Source organism: Diabrotica undecimpunctata, chromosome 7 (assembly GCF_040954645.1).
Source record: "Diabrotica undecimpunctata isolate CICGRU chromosome 7, icDiaUnde3, whole genome shotgun sequence".
Taxonomy (NCBI): Eukaryota; Metazoa; Arthropoda; class Insecta; order Coleoptera; family Chrysomelidae; genus Diabrotica; species Diabrotica undecimpunctata.
This window is the reverse complement of record NC_092809.1, coordinates 100,083,558-100,096,891: the sequence shown is the minus strand read 5'-3', so window position 1 is coordinate 100,096,891 and position 13,334 is coordinate 100,083,558. Positions and strand designations below refer to the sequence as shown.

General features: G+C 31.4%; 1 protein-coding gene across 1 annotated transcript in view; it reads right to left on the bottom strand.

Annotated features, from left to right (window-relative positions):
• Positions 1-13,334, bottom strand: part of cutlet (chromosome transmission fidelity protein 18 homolog) — a 159,219-nt gene that overhangs the window by 96,314 nt on the left and 49,571 nt on the right. The gene's annotated exons all lie outside the window — the stretch shown is intronic.

Sequence of the window (13,334 nt, the reverse complement as noted above, 5' to 3'; positions counted from 1 at the left end):
GTTGATTTTAAGTAAAACGTTTTTCGTGCTCTCTTCACTTTATTGAAGATTTTTGCGGACGGGAGAGTTTCTTATGAGATCTATATCATTAGCACATGCTAGGAGTGCTTTGTACGTTGGCCCGTTAATGGATTACATCTTAAATAGGCCTCATTTCTATTTTAGTGAGATGTTCATAAATTTTTTGAATATTTGAATCGAGAATTTATATTTTATTCGACTGTTTTATAACTCAGTGTTTCTTGGTGCATATTTTCATCTTTGGTTTTTTGTTTCCCGTATCATGAGTATAAGGATTTTGCTGGATATCCACATAGGAAACCCGGTGGTATGTAAATGATATTTCCATAACCAACAATCGAAAATTTGTCTTATTGTAAAGTCATGATGATTTTACTAGTAAATATAGTGTTATTTAATAATGTGTTTAATTAAACACATATACCAAAACGCAATAGCCAGTGTTAGAGTGGGTGATCGTCAAACCCAGAAATTCCCGATACAACGTGGAGTACGCCAGAGGGACACCATATCACCGAAACTGTTCACTACGCTTTTGGAATATATATGTAAAAGGGCAAAACTGACCGACAAGGGCATAAATATAAACGGAGAAAAGCTTAGCCATCTAAGGTTTGCATATGATATTGTACTAATAGCTGATAGGATAGATGAGGCCAAATAACTTTTATATCAGCTCTACCTTTCCTCGCTAGAAGGGGGATTGAAAATAAATATATCTAAAACCCAGATGATGACAAATCTTGTAGTAGTCAGCGAAGATATATGCGTAGGAACAAGATCCATAGACCAGGTAATGGCCTAGAAATACCTAGGTCATGAGATTCGCATAGGAAAAGATAACCAAACCGTTGAGCTTCTCCGTCATATAAGACTGACTTGAGCAGCCTTCGGCAAGCTGAACCATATTTTTAAATCGTCTGATATACCAATATGCCTTAAAAGAAAAACGTTTAATCAGTGTGTTTTGCCAGTGTTAACTTACGGTGCGGAAACGTTGACCATGACAAGGAGAACAGTTCAAAAGATCCGTCTGTGTCAAAGGGCGATGGAGCGTGCTATGTTGGGCATTTCACTACGAGACAAGATCCCAAATCGCCAGCTACGACAAAGAACCGGAGTGGCTGATGCAGTAGAGAGAGCAGCAACACTGAAATGGAACTGGGCAGGTCACGTGGCTCGAATGACAGATAATAGATGGACAAGCGGATACTGAAATGGAGACCAAGAGATGATGCCTACCGAAGCAGAGGTCGTCCACCAACACGTTGGACTGACGATCTAAAACGTTGTCATAGGAATTGGATGCAAGAGGCACAAGATCGAAATAGATGGAAAATTATGAGGGAGATCTATGCCCAGCAGTGGATAAGCGAAGATTAAATGATGTTAATATTAATAAAGTTCGAGCAACAATTTCTATATGCATTAACTTGGTAATGATATTTCTGCTCCCCGATACCTGGTGCAGTCCCGAAAGCAATAAAACTGCTAGACTCATGCTTCCTATTATCCAACAATTAGCTAGTCCAGGACTATACGCCTTATTTTGGTACTGATATTGCTGCCCCTCATAAGTGAACAGAATATGCAAGGAAGGTTTTGGCAATTTATTAATTTTGTGTGTTAGAATAATATTTCTTCGAGAAAGTGAAGAATATCTATTTGCTATCTGGATTTAATCCATAAATTAAATATTAGAATGCTATAAAATAATGCTATTAGCAGCAAAAAACGGTCTAATAGTCACTTATAAAAAAATCAAATAAATGTTCTTTAACATACAAAAGAGAGGATGTAGAGTGGGACATAACGTAACGCCATACGATAAAGCCATATCATTTTGAAACATAGCAGCGTTTTAGATATCGTAGATAACGTTGTCACATAAGAAATAAAAGGGAATATTCAGGTAGCTAATTGATCTATATATAACCCTTATAACACTTTTAAATCCAGAAGTCTAATACGAATCTCTAAAAGCAGGATATATAAAACAGTGATTAAACCAGTGCTAATGTGTGGATATGTGACAAGAACGTATTAATTAGATCAGGAATCAGGATTGCTAGAAAAGCCATCAGAGGTATTTTTCGACTTACAAAGGTCCGAGTACTAACCAATACGAACGGAACTAATGCCAATGTCAAACACATATATAAAGATAGCAATGTCGTACAAGAAACTCAATCTCAACTCCAACGTTCAGCTAGCTATATCCAAAGGCCACGAGACGATGTCTACAAATGAAGGGTGGAGGTAACATATGATCAGATGTAGGAATAATGAGACTACCTACCGACCCATCATATTTATCAAAACTTGCTATTCTACCTACAATCAATACTTCTCTGTTAGAAGCTATCAAATCAATTACTTGTAATCAAACGAACTAGGCTTAAAAAAATTATCCCAGGAAAGGCACTTCAGAAATATTGACATAAATTTTTAAAACGTCATTTACGTGGCTTAGTTTACAATAGAAATGAGGAGACAAAAAGAAGAAAAGGCAATAGAATCTTGCTGTGTTTTGACTATGCGATGACGATGATCTTTATATAACATAGAGGGAGATAGAGAGAAGAATGTCTATGTTTAATCTAGAAACCGCTGGTTTTCTCCCTTTCGAATTGGGTATGTATATGTATTACCATAGATAATAAAAGCAAGAGGACTATAATTATGAAACTTTATCTAAAAAGTAAAATCAATAAACAAATTATATATACAAAAAGATTATATAAGTAAATCCCTAATATTTACACAGACTGCTTTACAAAAAGTGAACGGATGAGCATAAAAACACAACTGTTTTAAAAACATAATATTATTAGACGAATTGTGGATTCATTTCACGCAAACTAAACCGGTTTAGTTAACATACTACAAAATAAATCAGAACACTATGCTAAAATATGATACGGCAAAAAAAAGGCAATGACTTTTACAGCTGATTGTCGTATACATATCAATATAACGCAAATATGACGATTTGTCCACAGCATATGAATATTGTCTCGTAATTTTATATGGACGGCGTAATTCATCACTTGACCAAGCGCCAAAATATGATTTTGAGATATTTGACTTTAAAGTTTTCACTCTATTAAAATTCACTATATGTTACAATTGTCGTAATTTTTTGTTTTCGAATACAGTTTTTTATGTTTCTTATAAATGCGAAATAGTAACTTGTCCAATAATAAAGAAAAACAAAAAAAAAAAAGTCTTTTGGTCGACTTACGATTTTCGCCACATTGTGTAATTGTGTTATACATCAGTAGACCAAGCGACATGGAGGTCGTTTGGTCTAGTGATGAGTAACTAAAATATCACTTTTAGTGAATTATTGGTAGGCCACAAGCTATTATTTCTTTTTGGGTATGACAAAAATAGTCGTTGTTTTTGAATATTTTATATTACTTAAGAAATTAATCAAAAATATAAAATCTTTTAATGTCGTCTTCTATTGTATTGTTTCTGAAAAGAGAGCAATACAAAGGTTTTGCATCATTTGGTATTAGGTGCGTTAAAGATTGTCGTTAAGCTTAGGCACAAAAAGTGGCTTGCCTGTGGGCCAAAGAGGAATCAAGTGGTTACTTACGGATTGCATTGCAACAGGCCGTCCTTTTTAAAAATCCTTGTGAAGATTTACTTCAACTTCACTAGTGTTAAGTTTTCATAAAAATAATGAGTGGTATATCCTTTCTTATTTAAATTTCTCTTGTTTTAAACCAGCCTTACTCTTTTCTATGTCTGACTTACGGTTTGTAAGTTTGTAAACTTCTTTGTTCCAACGAATTCTTTTTTTTTTTCATTCTGTGAACTACTAGTGGGTTCTTTTTACGGGATTTTTTCATCACGTTTATTTAATCATCAACGATATATAAACGTTGTTGAAATTTTAGGGCATTTTCAAAATCTCCAAAATCACTACCATTGGGTAAAAGCTATGACTAGGAAGGAAATAGCGTAATGTAATTTTTTCAATGGTAGGATGAGTTTCCAAAATCGTTTTCAGAATCAAAACTATTTTGATGTTGCGGTTTTGGCCGCCACAAGAGTCTGACCAAAAAATTACATGTCTTGCAGAAGTAATATTTTCTTCAATATGTTTCTTAAGACAAATGCCTACGTCCTGGGCTCCCCGACCAGCTTCACCTTCTATCCAAATATAACAATGACCTTTGTTATCCTTGGCGCTATGGATACCAAGATTGTAAATACATAATTGACGCTTATAATATACAATATTTATTAGAATTCTCGGAAGGGGAAGAGTTTTTCTTTAAATCAAATCAAAAGGTTTCCACTTCTGGTTGATAGTTGCTTATCTTCATGTCTAGTTTTCTTCTAGATTGTGCATTTTCAGCTTCTTCTAATTTCACATTTTTTCTTTTTTTAACTTGTTTAATTGTTCGTTATCTGCGCAATTTTTAATTTCTAATTCGAAACAATCACATCTACTACAAGTAACTTTTTTTAACTTTTTTCTTTGAAGATTAAATCGTGTTAAAAACATTTTTTTGTAAAACGAAAATTTAACAAGGTCATTATCTGCTTCTTTAATATATAATTCATACATCTTACTTAGTGTTATGTCTTTTGTTAGGTATTCTCTTTCTGTGTTAGCTCTTCTGTAATGTGACTATTATAGAAAAATTTAAGCAATAACTGCCACTACTTCTTAATCTAAACGCCTCAACAAGTTGCCAACGTCACCATTTTTAACAACGTTTATGTACATAATATGTTGCCAAATATTCGATTTACAATCATTAAAACGCTCGCAAGAGGCGCTTGGTCTACTGATGCAAAACTAATACACAAAAATTAGTCGCTTGCTCTAGTTATGCAAAATTCAAAATCCAAAATAAAAAGAAAGGCACTTAATCTTTTTAAATATATCTGGTTATCCATTACTAACAGGTTAATGGGATTTATTACGTAGATAGTTTATGCTATTTTCCACCTTCTTCTTTAAGTTCCATCTTCTATCGAAGGTTGGAAATCACCATGGCTATACGGACTCTGTTGACTACCGCTCTAAAAAGTTCTGCACTACTGCTTTCAAACCATTCCCTTAGGTTTTTAAGCCAGGATATTTTTGGTCTATAACTATTCTAATTATGTGTATAAATATTAAGAGCATATCTAGAGATAAAGACACTCCACTTTACATATGCACTTAATAAAATGCAGGAAGCACAAAGATGGCCAATCCTATGGTATTAAGCTGATCGCTGAAAATTACATATTAAATGCAGGCAAAGAAGCAAAGAAAAACTTATAATGAAAGAAAACAAAACCAGTCAGCTGAGAGAACCTTTCAACGATGTTGAGCTTGGATCCGCTATCCACGTATATAATGAACAATATTACGGCTCCTGGCTGAGGATCTGAGCACAAAACTAACTCTAAAATTTGAACCAAAAATACAACAATGGCTAATATCCAAAGTCTTTAGACAAGCAAAGCAAAGACAAAGTTGTTGCCTTGCTTAAACCTGGCAAAAACTCCGACGACCACAAAAGCTATCGGCCAATATATCTATTTATTTTGTCAGCTATACAAAATACTTCTGCACATGATCCTTAATATAAATCGATAATAGAAGAAAAACTCAAATTAAAAAAAAAGTGGCTATATATGACAGGTTAAATCATATACGTCACAAATAATAAATCTTGCCCAACACAGCAAAGAGAAGTACGAAAAATATCAGGTATGAGGAGTGGTATTTGTTAATCTTAATGCCGCTTACGACACCTTAAATTATAGGGTATTTCTCCAAAATCTATGTAATATCCCCTGAGGTAATAAACTCACTTGTATTATCCGCGTATGCCTACACAACAGAAAATTTTTCGTATCACTCAATGGAAAGAATAGCAGATGGAGAACGTAGAATAACTGTCTCTTTGGGGTCCTGTAATGGCACCTACTCTGTATAACATTTACACAACTCATACCAGTAAATACTAGGACTTTTATTATGTAGACGATACATTATTTATTGTTGCACAGCCAAAAACTTTTGTTGGTGAAGTGGAGAAAAATCTAAATCATACCTAAAAATAGAATATAACTCAATTTTAAGTCAAACCCCGAAAAAAGTCAGGTGTGCTCCTTCAATGTCCCTAACAGAGACACTTTCACAAATCTGAATATATACCTGAACCAATAGTGTCATGAAATCCTTAAACTCTGGACTTGCTATAAATAGCTTGAAGATAGTTTCTATCACACTTTGTCATTCACAGTACTTTTTTTAAAATCAAATGCCAAACTAGAACCAGAAAATAATATTCTCTGCAAACTTGTCAGCTAAAAATGTGAAGCACATCCTTCCACCCTTAAAACGTAGACGCTTGAACTCTATGCTTCTGCTGCCTAATATACCTTGATAGTATAAGTGACACCAACACATACTTAACACGTAGATTTAGTTATAAATTAGTCAGCCAAATTCAGCAAATATTAAGACTCACATCCATACATAAGCTCTATAATATCGTAGCTATCAATCCACCTAATATCCGAAGATAATTAGCTAGAGAGCAAAAGAAACAAAGTCCAGATTCGTAACATCCACTCCACGAATATCAGCCCATTTTATGACTAAAATCAAGAAAAAAATGGCTATATCAACAAATCTGCAAGATATACAAACAAAAATAAGCTGCTCCTCGCCATCTGATCCCTCGAAAGGAACTTCCTTATGGTAGTTATCTTTCTTAAATCTGCCAGGAGGACTCTGGCCTGCAAACATTGGTTAACTTGTGTGCATGTGGGGTGGTATAAGACTTATTACACTTTCTTAGTAAACTTTACCATTCTAATCGCTCTTTTCTGAAGGGACAAGGTTTATTTATGTGAACTGAATATGTAAAGTACAGTCAGTAAGCTATTACTTATAAAAATCATTGCAAATTTGACACTAACTCCACTTATATTGATTACATATTACTCCTAAATAGGAGATAAAACATTCAGAAATATGTACTATTGGTGAAGTTGTATAATTCGTGTTAGATAAATTAATCAGTCTTCCCTTTTTTGTGCACTACTACCCATTTTAACAAAAAATATCTATTTTAGCACTTAAATATTTATTTTGAGATAACCTTCTATCCAGAATTATATGTAGTACACAGATAAAAAAATAAAATAAAAGAAATAAAATAATAAAAAGCTGTATATAAGATATCATGAAACAATGGATGAAATAAAAGAAGTTCTTATTAACCGGATTCTTAAATAAAACGTATAAAGACATACTCACGTTAACAAAATACATTAGATAATTTTCGCATATGAAAAAACACATCCAACTTGGTAACGAATTGTATCTATAAATCTATTTTTACAAAAGCACGTACCTACTAAAAACAGGTATTTGGTAGTACACATATCTGTTACATACTGTAATGCGTATGAATGATAACAAAAGTAAGGAGTCCATATGAACCGTTTAGAATATCCGCTGGAAATAAACGGCTTAATCCCATAGTTGCCAAACTATCAGAGCTTACTTAAACCGATATACTTATGGTTCCAATATACACGGAAAAAGATCTGAACGACCCCTATAATATATACACGTGAACTAAGCGATATACATTCATGATACAGGGGTAATTAGGGGCTCCACAAAATTTTTAAAAATTATGAAACTATACATGTTGACGAATCGACAGAGCCAATATTATGGAATGGTCAAGTGAGCTCCGTATATCGGTGGCCACTTGACCATGGAGCTCACTTGAACCTGAATTTTAACATGGGCGGAGTCCACTTTATGCCGTAGATATATATATATATATATATATATATATATATATATATATATATATATATATATATATATATATATATATACATATATATATATATATATATATATATATATATATATATATATATATATATATATATATATATATATATATTATACAGTTTGAGTCACCACTAACGAGACGGAAGATTACAGCGAAACGGTAAAAGATTTTGAAATTTTTTTAAATGTATAGTATGTAGGTTGATAAAGGCTACATTTTAAAATTATTCTGAAATATACAGGGTGTCACAATAAAGCGCGGCGTTTCAAAGTTATATATTTTTTTTATGAAACACCCTGTATTTTATTGGATTTTCTAATTGTCTGCAAAAAATAAAGTATAGTTTCATAAGATTTCTCTATACCTATGTACAGAGTGTTCTGAGTTATGTCGAATTTTCTTAAAATGTAAAACTTTAAACGAGGACTCATTCTTCGTTTATTTAAGCAATTTTAGTAAAATTATTCATACATCTAAATAGCTGGATATTAGTCGAATGTATTTCATGATTAATTATTAAACATTTATTTACAGGGTGTTCAAAATTTATAGTTTCATTATTGGATTATTCAATGTGTAATATAAGGCTTATTTTAAATGGAACACCCGGTATATTAATCTTATATACTAAAAGGCTAAGCCCTTTTCTTGAGCGCAATACTCCTCCTAAACGGTGATAGATAGGAGAATAATTTTTTCGAATAATTAAACAGATTAGTGAGTAGATTCCTCCTAAGGTTTAAAATTTAAAAAATTCGAACCGGTTTAAAAATGGCGGCCATAAAATGAATTTTTCCTATAGTAAAGTATAGGAATTTTACAGGTTTCATTCTTCAAAATTTAAAGTCCTAATTTTCAATGTATTTTTAAAATATGCCCGCGTCTACTTTTTTCTTTTATACTTACTTAACAAATATAATAATATATATAAATATATTAAAATCCATTTCTCATTCAATATTATACACAACAATTCTCGAATGCTGGAATGCGCCAACAAGTGTTTCCACTTAAGGAATAACGATGATGACCACTCAAAATTCGGGATCCTCCTGTCTCCGATTTTAATTTATGGGGTCTGGTTTACACTATCTGATGAGTTGGTATTTTTTTATTTTTATGTTTAGTTAGAAAGTATTCTGTTTCCAACAAGTGCAGCGTGTGTGAGGTGTTGTGATTGATATTTAGAGATTTAGACTACGTTTTGAGTTTAATACTTGAAGAATTAAATAATAAGGTAAGCATTACTTTGTTTTTAATTTATTAGTTAGAAATATATTATTAATTTTGTTGGGAATATTTAAAATAGGTTTATTTTAAATAAATAAATAAAAAATAAACTTATTATAAAGTAAAATTGTGGCGTATTCTCAAAAAAGTGGAACAGTAGGCGGTAGTGTAGACTAGCGCGGAGCATCATATTGTTTTCTGTATTTTTTATATTTAAATAATATTTAAATATAAATTTAGTTAGTTAGTTAGTTAGAGTTCTCAAACCGACTTCTTTTTCTTAAACGTGGCATTTTACAATCTAAAATATGTAAAAAAAAGTTACTTTATACCGGTTTTACTTCTGTTTTTTATTTAAGAGGGGCGGAGTCTAACAATCATATTGTTTCCGTTTACTAATGTAAATCTTCCTGAAAATCCTAAAAAACTACTGTATCGATTTTCAATTTAACAAAATTGGCATCGATACAGTTTATTTTTAGGATTTTTAGAACATTTACACCAGGCGACGGAAACGATGAATCGTTAGACTCCGCCCCTCTTAAATATCAGCAAAACTTACATCAAAACTCGATGTCGAGTTGGTCTGCTAGTGAATTATTAAATTAAAAAAAATTCTCTTTCGAATGATATACGGATGTCCTATAACTAGGACTAATAGTTTTGCCGTAATTTAAAATTTTGTTAAACGGAAATCGATTTCAAATATTTATAATTGCTACTTTCGATTTTTAAACCCCTACATACAGACATATTGTTATAAACGAAACCAGTGTAGTTGTAAATATATTTTTTGTAAATAAATTAAAATTTTTACGTCTTTGGATTTGTATTCGTTGGGAATAGGATAATTAGTATTAAAATATGATGAAAAGAAAATAAAAAAAATTGTTCAGCTGGTAACAGTTACCACCTGATGTCCGTTTGAAGAGGTTTACTCTCCGGACCCTGGAACTCACGTGAGGCATGGTTATGTGTTGCCTGAAGTTAAATCTAATAAAGTATTAAACATCACTCACTTTTAAACAACAACATGTACATTTTTTACTAACTTCATTTTTTGTAAAGGGTTGTACCCTAATATTTTGGTGGCTCAGGCATGTTAACCTGCTTTTTAACCTGATGATGGAATTATTATTCCGAAAACGTTTGTGTTTTTTGATGTAGCCCTTTTAAGGGTTTTTAAATATATACCTACATACAAAGATTAAACCTCTTTTTGTGATACATGGTATACAGCCAGCTGCAGGAATTTATTTTCCTTGTGAATTTTTTAAAATAATACGGTGTACGTATGTCAGCGATTTTATGTCGTTCTCTGACTACATAATGATAAAAAGACTTTGAACTCGCAAATAGGAGACCGAACTTTGGACTATATATATATATATATATATATATATATATATATATATATATATATATACATATTAAGATTGCAGAATTAAAAAACCATCTTGTGCTTTGGCAGAACATGTAATCGATAAAGACCATATTATGGATTTTGATAACATTAAAATTTTATGTAGCGAAAGTAATAAATTTAAAAGGACTTTTTTGGAAATGGTTTGTATTAGCAAAAATGATAAAAGTTTAAACAAAAGATCAGAAATTCAAAATTTAAGCAAAATTTATAATTATATTCTTTCTTTATGATTTATATATAAAACTTGTAAAATGTCATATTTAATTCTCCATATATCTGTCACATTTCTTTCAGGCATCTGTCAACGGTGAATAAATCTTCTTCTTTTTGTTACTAAACAAAAAAGAATGTTTAAACGAAATTTTACTTTTGGCAATATAATTGTCAAAAATAAAAATTTTATGTTGGCATTTATGACATTGAGGCTATTTGTAATTGTAATTAACATTTATTAGATTAAAACATTTTTGTATTAAATATTTTGAAGATGTAAGCAGTAATTTTTACTTACCAAACTAATTTTTATTTGGTAAGTTAACAAAAATTGTTTTTTCTTTTTAGTTCAACCTTGTAAGTATTTTGTCTTTTTTAGCTCTTGATAATAATTGTAAACACAATTGAAAGCTCGAGAATTAAAAAAATAGTTAACCAATAGCCCTTTTATTGACTCCAACCCATCCAAAACAGTTATATATATATATATATATATATATATATATATATATATATATATATATATATATATATATATATATTATATATATATATATATATATATATATATATAAATATATATAAATATATATATATATATACATATATATATATATATATATATATATATATATATATATATATATATATATATATATATATATATAAATATATATATAAATATATATATATATATATATATATATATAAATGAATTGATACTAAATAGAAAAAATAATGAAATAACCACATAAGCAGAATGGGGGAGACACGTGTGGTCAAAATAGCAAGAGATAAATCATTAATCGGTAGAAGAAGTATCGGCCGACTGCGCAAAAAGATGGAGTGACAACCTTCCATAGAGGTATCAATCCGCCAATGAACAAGCATGATCGCTTATAAAGAGGAAGAAGAATAAGAAGATAAAAAAATATAACTTTGATACGCCGACATTTATTGGGACACCATGTATATTTCAAAATAATTTTAAAATATAGCTTTTATCAACTTACAAACTAATAATTTAAAATTTTTAAAAGTTTTTTACTCTTTTGCTGTAATCTTCCGTTCCGTTAGTGGTGATTCACCTTGTATACAAGGAAAAATTTTTATGTATGTAATTGGTGTTATTACTTACATGAAAATAAAATTAAAGCTGCACTTGTGTTTTTTAGTTACATCTTATCTAAAGCGTTTATAAATATGTAATGTTAAACAATGGTAAAATTTAACTATTTTTATTAGTCCTATAATAATTACATACCTAAATCCTTCAATTAAAGAAACAAGTATATTATAATGCATTATTTTGTATTCAACTATACATATCCTTTTATTAGTGAAATTAATTAACTACAACTACACAGTGCTGAATACGGCTCTATCAGAATACTAATCTAATAGCAACACTTGCCTGAGAGATTTGGCAACACTGATCTGCATAAGCATAATGTTATTTTCTTAACGTGGAACGCTCTATAGGTGAATACTAAACAGCGGAGTATCGAAAAACCCTACATAATTCTTGAACGCCATACGAATAAAAACCTATATACTAGCCGTTGCAAGATAATTCGGATGGAATTCCCCAGATTAAGAGACTGGGCCGATTACCGTGCAAGTAAAACGTGTGGTGTTAAATGTACTGAACTAAAATCTGAACTTAAAAAATGGTGACAGCTGTGGAAAAAGTTTCGAAAATATGCGGTGTGAGTATTCGCAAAATTTCCAGTCCAATTCACATGATAATACTTACGATGAGGGAATGAAATCTCGAATAAGAAAAATTGCACATGATTTTTTTTAAACATACCACCAACCGTCGACAGCATAATGAACAGAGTGAAGGATGATGAGGACCTACCAGCTTTTTTAAAAACCACATTTCGTAGGCTACTAAATGACATGGGTTTTGAATATGGTAAAAGAGGTCGAGATTCGATAATGATGGAAAGAAGATATATCATATCCTGAAGACACAAGTATCTCACACAAATAAAAGGAAGAAGGATCATGTAAACCTTGTTTATGTCGCTGAGTCTTGGACTAACGTCGGTGCTTCAGTCAAAAAGGAATGGATAGACACAACGATCAAAAATCCACAAAATGCCTTCATAAAAGGGCTCTCTACTGGACAAAGCTCCAACCCAGAGGTTCTCAGTTTGTTCTTCTTCATGCTGGAAGCCAAACTGGTTTTGAGGCATGGGCCGAATTAACTTTCTTGACCAAGAAGGGAACCGTTAATTACCAAGACGAAATAGACGGGGATCTATATAAAGAATGGTTTGAGAAGACGTTAATTCCAAATTTGCCGGAAGACAAATAAAACGTTGTCGTTTTGAATAAAGCGTCACACCACTCATGCAAATTTGATTTCCCGAAAAAATTGTGACACAAAAGGCAAATCACGGACTGGCTAATCGAAAAAAAAAATTTCTTCGAGGAAGATTACCTAAAAAGTGAATTACTGGATACGTCGGCAGCATTTAGAAACGAGTACGACAAGTTCAAAATTGAAACAATTGCGAAAAAATATGGCGTTAAGATTTTGAGACTGTTACGATTAAGAGCTTAATCCGATTGAAATGGTGTGGAGTCAAGTG